Source organism: Peromyscus eremicus, chromosome 11 (genome assembly GCF_949786415.1).
Source record: "Peromyscus eremicus chromosome 11, PerEre_H2_v1, whole genome shotgun sequence".
NCBI classification, from domain to species: domain Eukaryota; kingdom Metazoa; phylum Chordata; class Mammalia; order Rodentia; family Cricetidae; genus Peromyscus; species Peromyscus eremicus.
This window is the reverse complement of record NC_081427.1, coordinates 37,567,759-37,579,137: the sequence shown is the minus strand read 5'-3', so window position 1 is coordinate 37,579,137 and position 11,379 is coordinate 37,567,759. Positions and strand designations below refer to the sequence as shown.

Genomic DNA, 11,379 nt, shown 5'->3' with positions numbered 1-11,379 from the left:
GGAGATGCTTAGTATTCTGAGGTATATGTGCTGGTATTTGAATATAAATGTGGTGATTCATATTCATGGAGGTATGTGATTGTGGACAGAGGCACAAAAGCCACTGAAAATCAGAAGGCTTATACCCTCACCCCACCTTCTACAGCAGGTCAAAAGAACTTGTAGCTCAGTCTCTGAGGATTCCTTCTATTACAAATATGAAAGGGGGATGCTTAAAGAAATGGTCTGAAATTTAATAATAATAAAAATGCTGCTCAAGACTTATGTTCTGCTTGATGGCTCCAGAGAGTAGAAAGAGATTATGTTAAAGCATAAATGGAGCTTTAACATTTTTAAATCCAGAGGGTCTAATCTAATCTAATCCTTTTCAATCCAATTTTTAGAACTGCAGCCTAGACATCAGATTAAAGGGAGTGCTTTCCTTTCTAGGCCATTTCAAACAGACTGAGCACCTGTGCTTCTGACCCTCCTCTAAGCACTTTTAAAAAGCAGTGATTTAGAAGAAACAAAAATAGAAGCAATCACAGATATGTGTACACATAGACGCGTGTGTATAGAGGTGCACACGCACGATTCTGCTCAGAGTGCTTAAAAATTACTGCTATGTACTACTTGTGAGTGCACAGAAGTGGGCACTATATTAGAGCATGCTGTACAGATGATTAAATATTACTGTACAGTGTGATTCAATGGCTTCTGCTTCACCCCGTTCCCAGTTCCCAGTGCCCTTGCTGCTTCAATCCGTCCCAGGTCTACTTTGCATCTGAGGGCTAGAGGCCCACACATAGTTTAGCAAAGCTGGATCCACTTCCAGCCGTTTCCAGTTTGCTCGAATTATCCTTTATGTGAAAGCTACTGCTGGGTTAATTAACTTTAATTCTCTTTCTTGCAAGCCCCCAGCCAACACAGGCCTGGAGACCTCAGAGGCTCACGCACCAGGCTCCCCTTCTACCTTGCAGCCTGCTCTTTAAAAACAGCTTTCTGCTCTCTCCTCAAATCTTTCCACATTTATTACACGGGAAAAAAAACAAAAAAGAATAAAACCTTTGCTTCATGACTGTTCTTATATTTGTCCTGAAAACCTTCCATACTCAACTTGAAATTACCATACATCTACCTGAGTGAACCAACTCCTAGGACCCTGCATCATCCTCTTGTAGCTTAGTGTAAAATTCAGCTCCGTTGCTTTCTGTGATTTTAATTCAAATAATTTACCCAGGTGAAGTTTGAATTCTATCATTTTTGTCTTTCCTTGCAGCAGATTGTGAGATTCCTATTTCTAAAAGATGTATTTATTCGAATCCAGATGTTAAGGGGGGAGCGGGGGCAGGAGGATGATAATCTTGCTAAAATTTGACACACATTCTGAAAATTATTGAACAGCATGCCACAGCCATTCACTGGTTCCTGAATGGCTGCACTCTTTCACTGCAATGCTGGAGTCTAGACCCGGGCATCACAATTTGCTGCTCCATGCTTACAGACGGCTTTGTTCACGGCGCCGCTTCACGTGGTGCCGGCTCTCAGGTTCAAGGTGGTCCTGGGATCCTAACAGCAAGGCAGACTCTCAGACCTTAGACACTCCCTCTGAAATAGATGTCTTAATGAGATCTCCAGGCAAATCCTGTGTATATTCAAGTTGGAGAAGCGGTTTTCTAAAATACTCTCAGTTTTTCAAGGAATAGTCTATCTTCAGGACATCAAATTGAATCTTGTCTTGAAGCTGCATACTTTCATAAGCTTAAAACCCAATTTCAATTTCTGGGCTTAAGAACAAATAATTCACTGATATCATCTGTACATATGTTGTATTTAATACATGCATTTATATTGTATGTATTTAATTATACAAATATACATATTTACATACAAAATATACACATAAAGATTGTGTGATTTATGTTTTATTATATAACATATACATATATTCTAAAATAATTCATCTGAAGTAATTCACCTATATCTTTAGGGTAATAAATGACAGCAATATATAGTGAAATAAGCAAATCCCGCCAACAAACTATACCTTGAGCTGCTCTGCTTCTTCCTGAGTTCTGTATATTTGTGAAACATGGCTCTGAGTCTGTATGCACACTGGAATAGCATAGAAGGGAGTCATCAATGCGACAAAACTGCTAAGTTAACAAAGGAATTCCAAACCCGGGGCTGCTTTGCCAAGCTGACATTTGGTTTCTTCTCAGACAAGCGACTAACCGATGCAATCTCAGCCCTCAGTGTGTTTCTATTTGCAAGGATTCCCGAAATGAGTCGCCGTCTGAATTAAAGTTGTTACAATGTTTACTTGTTAACGATAACAGACCTTGTTTTGTTTTCCACACTCTTCACCTCACATCAGAGTAGTCAAATAACATACACACACACACACACACACACCATTACTAGCATAAGAGCTGGCTGTCCTAATCTCTCCTGTGTTGCTGCTTTCTAAGAGAGACACCAGCAGTGCCCAGGCTAGGCACCTGTCCTCATATCTGAACACTGGCTCAGGTTCACCTGTCCCTCTAGGCTCTTCCTAAATATAATTTGCTCTCCATGCCTTGGGCTTCTTGAAGGCTACTGACAGGGCTGACCATCCAAAAGTAACTATGCCTTCACACTTAACATGTTCCCAGGCAGGTTGCAGGGCAAATAATTTGCTGACCACAATGTCCAGCTTTGTCTCTGGACTTACCTTTCTCCTCATCTCCCTCATCCCATACTCTCCTGTGCCCAAGAGTCTACTCATTCTAATTAACCCAAGGTTCCCCCAAACAGTCTTTGCTTTCCCTCTTTGTGACATCATTAAACTCTGTAAACCGAAAACTAGCAGACTTGCTGAACAGAATGTTGCCAGCATGCTGCTGACCAGCTGCATGGCTTGAGCCAGTGCAAAAAAAAAAAGTGTTTATTAAAACAGTGTAATAAATATGTATCAGAAAATTGTATGTTGAGGGCACAAAAATTTTAAAAATACAGCCAATTATAATAGTCAGTTCTCTTTCCAGGCTCCGTTTCAGTATACTCAACTATATGAGAAGACTGTGCTGTCCGTTTTTAGAGGCTGAAGTTCAATACTATAGTATCCAGAAAAAAACCTAAAGACTTAAAAAATACTGATCATTTTGTATTTCGATGTAGGTAGATAAGCTAATTATTTACTTAAATGACTCAAAATACTTTACGTCTTCATTCTCAAGGTATCTTAAATCCACAAATGTGTTACATAATGATTTAGTACAGACATGGTTGAATTCTAAAACATAAAATATGCAATTTAAATTTAAGATGTATAAACTTTCTTTTTTAATTTATGAATTTTTAAGTGTTACATACTACCTCACTATAGGTAACTAATATGTTTATTAATAAAAATACTAGCAGTCTTTAATTTCAATTGAAGATTCAATCATCTCTACTTTTGTGCCTATAACCCCAGTATTGAGAAACTGAGGCTGGGGATGCAGAACAAGGGTTTGAGTAAAAGCTTTTGAAATAGTTTATGAAATGAAAATTGGCAAAGAAAAGGAATGAATAGCCCTGAGGCCAAAACCAGCTTGTGTCACTGGTACCAATGTAGAGGCACTCTGGAGTATCCAAAGGTGAACTATAGTTTGCTATAGTCCAAAAAAACCCAACATATCCCGAATGAGACATCTTCTTGGGAGGTTGTATGTGGGCTTGCATGAAACAGACAGCATGTAGGAAAATTTTGCACTTAGACAAATCAGACAGGAAGCCCACACTGAGCAGAGGAGACAGAAAGCCCACACTACTGTGACCAAAATTCCAATCCTGTTTGTAGCCGTGCCATTTGTACTGTGAACTCTCTTTGTCCCTGGTCTCTCCCTCCCTAGATCTCCCCCTCCTTTCTTTATTAAGAAAAAAGTGTATCCTTTCTTAATAAATAATCTTGCTTTGCTTGGTACTATCTTTCTGTGTCTGTCCAATTATTTGTTGGGAATATAAAACCTATTATCCCTACAGAGGTTCCCTTCGAATCCAGATAGCAGTCATTGTCAAGAGTTCCAGGCCAGCCTACATTACAGAGTGAGAAAACACTGGCTGAAAAACAAAACAAAACAAAAATAATTTCCATGTATCAGGTATATCTGCTCTAATTTACTTCATTTGTGAAAACTTGGTAGAAATGTATGACTTTAGTACCCTTTTCTTTTAACATTAAACCATAGAGGGAGAGGGGAAACCAACTCATTGTATAGCCACCTTGGGAAGACTTTAAGGAGCCTTCAATATAAAATTTTGTTTCTTAGCTCAAAACTATAGTTAAAAACATGAGTAGAAAAGGACTTTCTTCTAACACCTAGTCTATCATGACAATCTCAGGATGGGTGTGCAATCTTTATTCCAATAAACACTCAACGTGAAAATGTTGATGGAGTGCTTGAGAGATGGTGTAAAATGTCAGCCACCAATGACAAGAAATAACATGTACCGGTTAATTATTACTACGTGTACCTAAATGATAGATGCCAAGAAAAATAAAATCAAAGTAATGGGAGAAATAAAAATATTTTGACCCTTAGAGAATGTCTTTGCACACTTTTACGCAAAGCACCTCCCTCCCCACTGGCAATTTGACAACACTGTAAGCCTCCATCTACTAATTAACTCAGCTGTCACGCTCTCCCCACCCCCAACCTTGTTTGCCACCTGCAAGGTCTGCTGCCAGGCAGATGACAATAAAATGTAAACTTAAACTCCTGAAGAGGACTCTGAAATGTGGCTGGGTAGAGGGAAACAATATTGTAAGTTTCAAGGAGAAAACAGTTCTAGATGGGAGCAGCCTGTTCTACCTCCATGGATTTTTTTGGTGGGGGGAAACCCAAACACAATATAAAATCTTTGTGTTTCTCATCACTCTAGGGCGTAGGAAACTTTTGTCAAAGGAAAGGAATCAAAACATCATCAAAATGACAAAAAAAGAGAGCCTTTCTTTAGGAGTAGCTTAGGTAGGGTGCCTAAAGATGGGAATAAAACACAAAACCATCCTGTGATTCTGGCGTGGGATGTCTGCTAGAACAGTAGAAAGAAGTGAGTAATCGCTGACTGAGCATTCAAGACAAGAAGAAGAATTAAGTTCAGGCATAGTGACTGGGCTTTCTTAGGTGAATTTATATCCTCTCTGTCCCCCACAAAGAGACTCCATCAAACAACTGTTCCCAAGGGAAAACAATGCAATGTGACTCTTGTTTCCTTGGTCATAGGTTAAGATGTCTACTTTTCACAGTGTAGACAAAAGAAGGAAGATTTGGCTAGGCCAAAAAAAAAAAAATAATGTTATGCTCTGCTAAACTGAAAGGCTTAGAATAAAAAGGAAGGCTTGAGAAATCAAAGAGCAAACAGAGATTACTGTGCCATCAATTGACTGGGATTTTAGTTTCCTACATTGTGAGTTAGGCAACAGACTGCACCCAAAAGCTGAAAGCATTGGCAATACAGAGGGGTTGGCTCTACAATGGAGAATGTAGTTCAAACAAAAAGACTTGAGAATTTGGGGAATTTTGAGAGACTCACTGTAATTTGTTTTTCTTGTTGGTTCTAGAACCAGTTTTGGCAGCATTGTGGGCAAGGGATGTACATAAGTCTATTGTATGTTGAAAATGAAGTCAGGAATGGGACCCAGGAGGTGAGAGTTGTCATGTCTCTGTCTCATGTGGCAGCTTCAGAGATGCCAGTTTGGGGTGGGAATGCATGGGGCTGGTTTCACGGAGAAGGACACTGAAGAAATGTAGTAAGGACTGAGGCTTGCAATCTGTAGAAAGAGAGCTGCACGCCATTGTAAGTAGAGTAAGATGTAAACTAAGCTTGAGAGCATAACCCATTACATTCTCAGTCAGAATGAAAACACTCACGTAGTGAATGAGATTGTGACAGAAGAGATTTGAAACAAGGACCTTGAAAGAAATAATAACTACTAACAGATATCGAGTGTGGGATGCATGCTGTAGTTACTGTTAATTGATTTTGGATCTTTCAACTTATTTAATAGTCACATCCTCATAATCAACTCAACAATATTTATTCTCATATTAGAGACAAGAAAACCAACGCAGAGAAACTTGATGCACAGGATGATTTCATAACAGTTGTCATCGCATGTTATAAAATCACAACAAAAATTGGATGCAATGAATTTCAGCTACCATACCATGCTCTTAGGTATTCCAAAGTGTGGGTTCTCATCTTATCAGAAATCATTCTGTTTTACTTTACCTGGCTATAAAATGGGGACTATCCTACATGAACACTCTCTAAAGGAAATAATAAGAAGATGTAAACACGTTCCTGGACAGTAGCCATGGCTGGGTCAGAAACAGCTTGGTCAGGTCAGCCCTGGCTTAACATTGCAAACTCTGGAAATCTGACTTCTTCGTATGTTTCTTGGGAATGCCACTTACTCAACTTTTGCAATTCTTTTTCCTCATCTTTAAGCAGGAGTGATGATTGTGTAGCACTGGTTGGATTTTTGTATGGCCAACCATATTATTATATGGTAAACACTTACCAGAGTTTGTGAGCAGTATTATGAGAGCCTAGCAAGTGAAAGTCATGATTGGGCCTTAGATATGGTGGCTACAGGAGCTCTACAAAATAGCTGAAAGTTTGGGAAAGTTATTGGAGGGCTTTGCTTTCTAAAAGTGAAAATAAAATAAAACAAAACAAAACTCAGGAATTTAATGAGCATGTAAAGTTCGGGACATACTGTTTAAAACAGAATGAGACAAGCAGCTGCTTCCAGACATCTGAAGTTGTTCATGTGAATGTTTTTCATTCCTGCCTTTGCATTGGCATAGCTCCTGTTAAAGATTAAGGCTAGAGTAAGAGATGATGGCAATGATAATGTCTTGGTTTGGACTCCTGAGATATAAAGACTGAGGCAAGAGTTTAATGCACATGAATTTTGAAGGGAAAGCTCCTTCTAGAAAGTAAGGGCAACAGAATCAACAGAGGACATATTAGAGATGTAGCTTCAGGTAAAATAGAGTGTTCATCCGATATGTAAAGCTGAACATTGGAGTGGGACTGTCTTCGGGTAGCCAGCTGCAGATTGGCATCACTTGAAGGCCCATATGCATGAGTCCTTGACTGTGTAATATCAGAGACTTAACCTCCTGGGCATCCTTGTTTGCAAAGCTTCCGATGAAGTGAAGACCGTTCTTTGGAGGAGGTGAGACATAAGAACATTCAGCGGCTGGAAAATGAGTGAACCGAGAGAAAAGGAGTCTGTGGATGACAACAGCAGCCTCCACCAGACAGAATTAATAAAATCAACTCAAATAAATCACAATATTAAAGCTTACTGGAAATACTAAGGGCAATTCTGATGATAGATAGTCATGCAAATAAAGAAGTCCACATTTACTCTCTTAAAAGAGAGCTATGGATTATCTTGAGAACTTTTAAATTTTATTTTTCCTAATACCTAAATGCATAGGAATCACACACATAAATGAGGCATGATGTTATATTGTGGTACATGTATAGATTGTGTAATGCTCCAATCAGGTTAAACATGATTATCTCCAAAACACTTTTTATGCTAACATAATCACAGAATTCTATCTTTCGGCTTAGTGCAGAGCAGTGCATCAGAGTTGTCTGTCTTCTCCCAACTGCACATAGCACAGCTCACTTCCTGCTCCTATCTAAGTACAACTTGGTGCTTATTGTGGGATCTCCCATTTTCCATCCTCTGCTCTCCCTCGCCTCCAATAAACACCACTTCATCCTCAACTTCAGTGGATCAGCCTTTGTAGAATTCACTCATCAATGAGATGTAGCACTTGATTTTCTATGTCTGACTAATTTTACTAATCTTGAATGTTTTGGGGATTGGTTTGTCACAAGAACAAATTGCTCAGCCTGGAAGAAGGTCTTAGAATATATTAGAACCCAGGAGGTCCTGGGTTTGATATTTAGCAAAGCAAAACTAACCAACTGAACAAATCCTTTTGGAGTGTAGTCAAATATAAAAGAAATATGCTAACAAGTAGTGTCATCAAGAGAATGTTTGAGGCGGTTTTGACAGGCGTTTGAGGGGAATTATTCATGCAATTATTGATTTAGAGCTTATGTTGTTGCGATGAAAGTATCAGTAGCTATACAATTAGATTAATGATGAAGTAATTTAAATTAAATTAGAAAAAACGATCAAAGGGAGAGGTAAAAATGGGAATAAAGCTAGGAGTGGGATTAACATGTAGGAAGTCAAATAATGCAAATTATGTAATTTGTAATATCGAATACAAATGTGTTACAAGTTGTGAGTAATCTGATGAAAAAATCAAGGAAAAACCAGCTTCACTGCAAATACCTCCCCACTTTTTTTTTTCATCTAACAACTCTATAGAGGAGCCCACAGGGAAGTGACAACTCCCCAGCCTCTTTTGATAAACTTGAAAAGTTTTCTTCTTGATTATTGAAGAAGAGACCTGCCCACCTAAGCAAAAACTGTGTCAAACTGCAGCCTTCCAAAGCACCTTGGATGAACAATATTCTAGGAAGCCAGATTGGTGAGGAAGGAATGCCTGGTTTTAATGACAGTGCTTTTTTATTGCCTGAATTCCACACCTGTTAAGGTCCACTTTCGATCCACTTTTAGATTCTGCTTGGCTACCACCCTTAGAACCGCGATGGCTGTTTGCATAAAGTCCCAAACCTGTTTGTCTCTCAAAACCTCTCCTCTCCCTCTGTTTACCTTTGATAATGTGTGGTAAATGTGGCATAACGAAAGTACACACTGCCTATAAAATCTACTTCCTTCTTGCCCCGCAAATTTATGCTCAAGAGCGTTAGACGTATCACCTCCCTCTTGCTGGTGGTGGTGATTGCCTCTCTCCGTTAACAACTGTATGAAAAATCTGCTGCTCTCAGAATCCGAAATGTGTATCCAAGTTCACGCAGGTCTTAACTACCTTACAGGAAGTAAAGGCATACTATAAATTGCTAAAATTAATCATGAACACCCCCCCCCCCCACACACACACACACCTGGGGAAAAGTGTCCCTGAAGCACTCGAACCATGAAACCAGATGGTACGCTATGTTTATAGAAGCTGTTTGCCTAGAAACTGGACCAGATCTGTAAACACTCAATCAATATTTGAAGGTTAGGAGCCAGCTGTTTTTCAGGATGCCGTTAAGTGACTGGAGCTCATCAGCCGGCCTCCGGTAAGAGGCATCTTTCAGCCTGGCCGCTGTACCTGCATTCCTCTGTTTCACGGCAGCCGCGTGCTCATTTCAACCACTTCCACGGGGCTCAACAAACCTAACACAGATTGTCGCCGTACCGCTGTGATTCTTTTCTCAACAGTTTTATTCATTTAGGGCTGGCAATAACTAACTAATGGACCGACTGTTTATTTGCCTGGCATCCCTTCCTGAATGCTCATTGACCAGTGATTCACTTTGACTTGCATGTGTTTTTGGTTTAATTTGCCATTATACTGTTGCCAGGGACCTCATAGGTTTACACTTGCCATGCACCAATAAACTTGCTTTTTATAATCAGAGAGATCTGCTGTGCTCCCCAATGACACATGGCAGAGGGATCTTAAAAGTCAATTAATAATAAAAGCAGTTAAATGAGTATTTTGTCAAATTATTTGTTTGGGGGACAGCTGAAATCCATATATCAAATCTAATTCTCACAATAAAACAATAAAAAGATTATTTCTATGGTTTCTACCCCATCAAGCTAAATATTTCAGTCTAAGCTGATGTGGTTTTCAAGTTCTTATGTTTAGCTGCACTAAACTTGAATACAATTCCACCCAGACCTCGTGTATATATTTCTTGTCCTATTAAACTGAAGCTCCGTGGATGACAGGAAGTTATTGTTTACAGAGGAGCCTTGTTTGATGTAAGGAAATGGAGTTTGTAACCATATCTTTTCAGCACACTATGCTCTGTGAAAATGAAAATGGAATCAAGAATTACTAGCATTTTTTTCTGGTGAAAGATTGTCAGTTTTATTAGCAAATTATCTAACCCCTCATAATACATTTTCCATTTAAATCAGGAAAAAAAACTAAGGATGAAAGTTGACTAAAATAATGCACGAAAACACAGTAAATTGCAGTAACTTAGTAAATTATTGCTATTACTAATATCAGAATTTAATACTTAAAATATGTGGCTTAAAATGGCAAGCTCTTAATGAAACTGTGTCTTTTAGGCTTACATTTGGAACACTAGAGCTGTAATGTTGGTTCCTCATTAAATAATTTCCAAATGTGTAGAAATAACAATTTTCCTCTTGAGTTTCTTCTGAGTTAGTGATGTTTCATCAAAATAACCGTTCAGGGGGGATAATGTGGGAATAAATTTAGGGTGATAGAGACTATCATTGCAAATTCATATGAATGACTAAAATGCTGAGGAAATTTCAGACACATTTGACAAGAAAACAAGGTTTGTTGTAGCATTAAAATACAATATGAAGCCTAAAATACTTAAAATAGTTTAGATTCGGTGCTTGAATGAGCTGAATTGGAACAAAAAAAATGAGCTGGCATGTATGAAAAATAAGGTATGCCGTTAGTCGGACTGGAAGAATTATTTAATAAATGATGCTAAAACAACTTTTAAATAAACCATAACAACAGATCTGCAGCATTTTACCTCAGATCATGGTTTCTAGTGTATTAAAGAAACATATCTAAAGTGAGTACAAAGCAGAAACTATTAAGGAAATACAGAGTATTCAAATGTTGCTAAAGAAAACTACTCCCTAATAATAATAATAATAACAACAACAATGTGCACAAATGACATTTTATTGTCCCTTTATAAATAAAAGCTAATATAATAAGATATTTAAATTCAACTCATGAAGAAAACAATTAAAAAATACAGTTGATAAAATGCTTGAATAAGAGCTTATAAAGAACTCATGTGTACCATTTGCAAAAGCAAGAGTGTCTGGAGTGGGGGTGGAGGAGGTGGAACCTAGGAGAAAAGTCATGAATTCAGAGAGTTGATACAGTGAGCTTACAAATTTAATAAATCTAATAGATAATTAGCATATGCATTTAAAAGGCCATAAGATAATGTGTTGCTGCTCCCAAGATAAAACATCTTTCAAATTTATTTTTCAATCAAAATGTAAAGTTTGTGCACTCATGTAATTTACAACTCAAAAATTAAAGTGAGCCACTTTTTTCTACTCCCAGTTCATCAAGTCATTTCCAGAAGAACATCAATGTTAGCAACTGTTTTGTATGTGTGTGTAAGATTTTTATTTATGTATTTTTCATTGATTTTGAATCCTTTTTTTACTTTCTTTTTATTTATTCTTCGTGTCTTTTGCATCATGCCTCCAGATTCCACCCATGTCCCTTCCCCCAAAATAAAACA

The 11,379-nt window shown here is 38.1% G+C and overlaps 1 long non-coding RNA gene across 1 annotated transcript; it reads right to left on the bottom strand.

Annotated features, from left to right (window-relative positions):
• Positions 1 to 1,274: 1,274 nt before the first annotated feature.
• LOC131921755 (uncharacterized) lies at positions 1,275 to 2,098 on the bottom strand. Its single transcript, XR_009382084.1, has 2 exons — positions 2,027 to 2,098; positions 1,275 to 1,587 (listed from the first exon to the last, which is right to left on the bottom strand). It is a non-coding gene; the product is annotated as an uncharacterized LOC131921755 (long non-coding RNA).
• Positions 2,099 to 11,379: the final 9,281 nt, after the last annotated feature.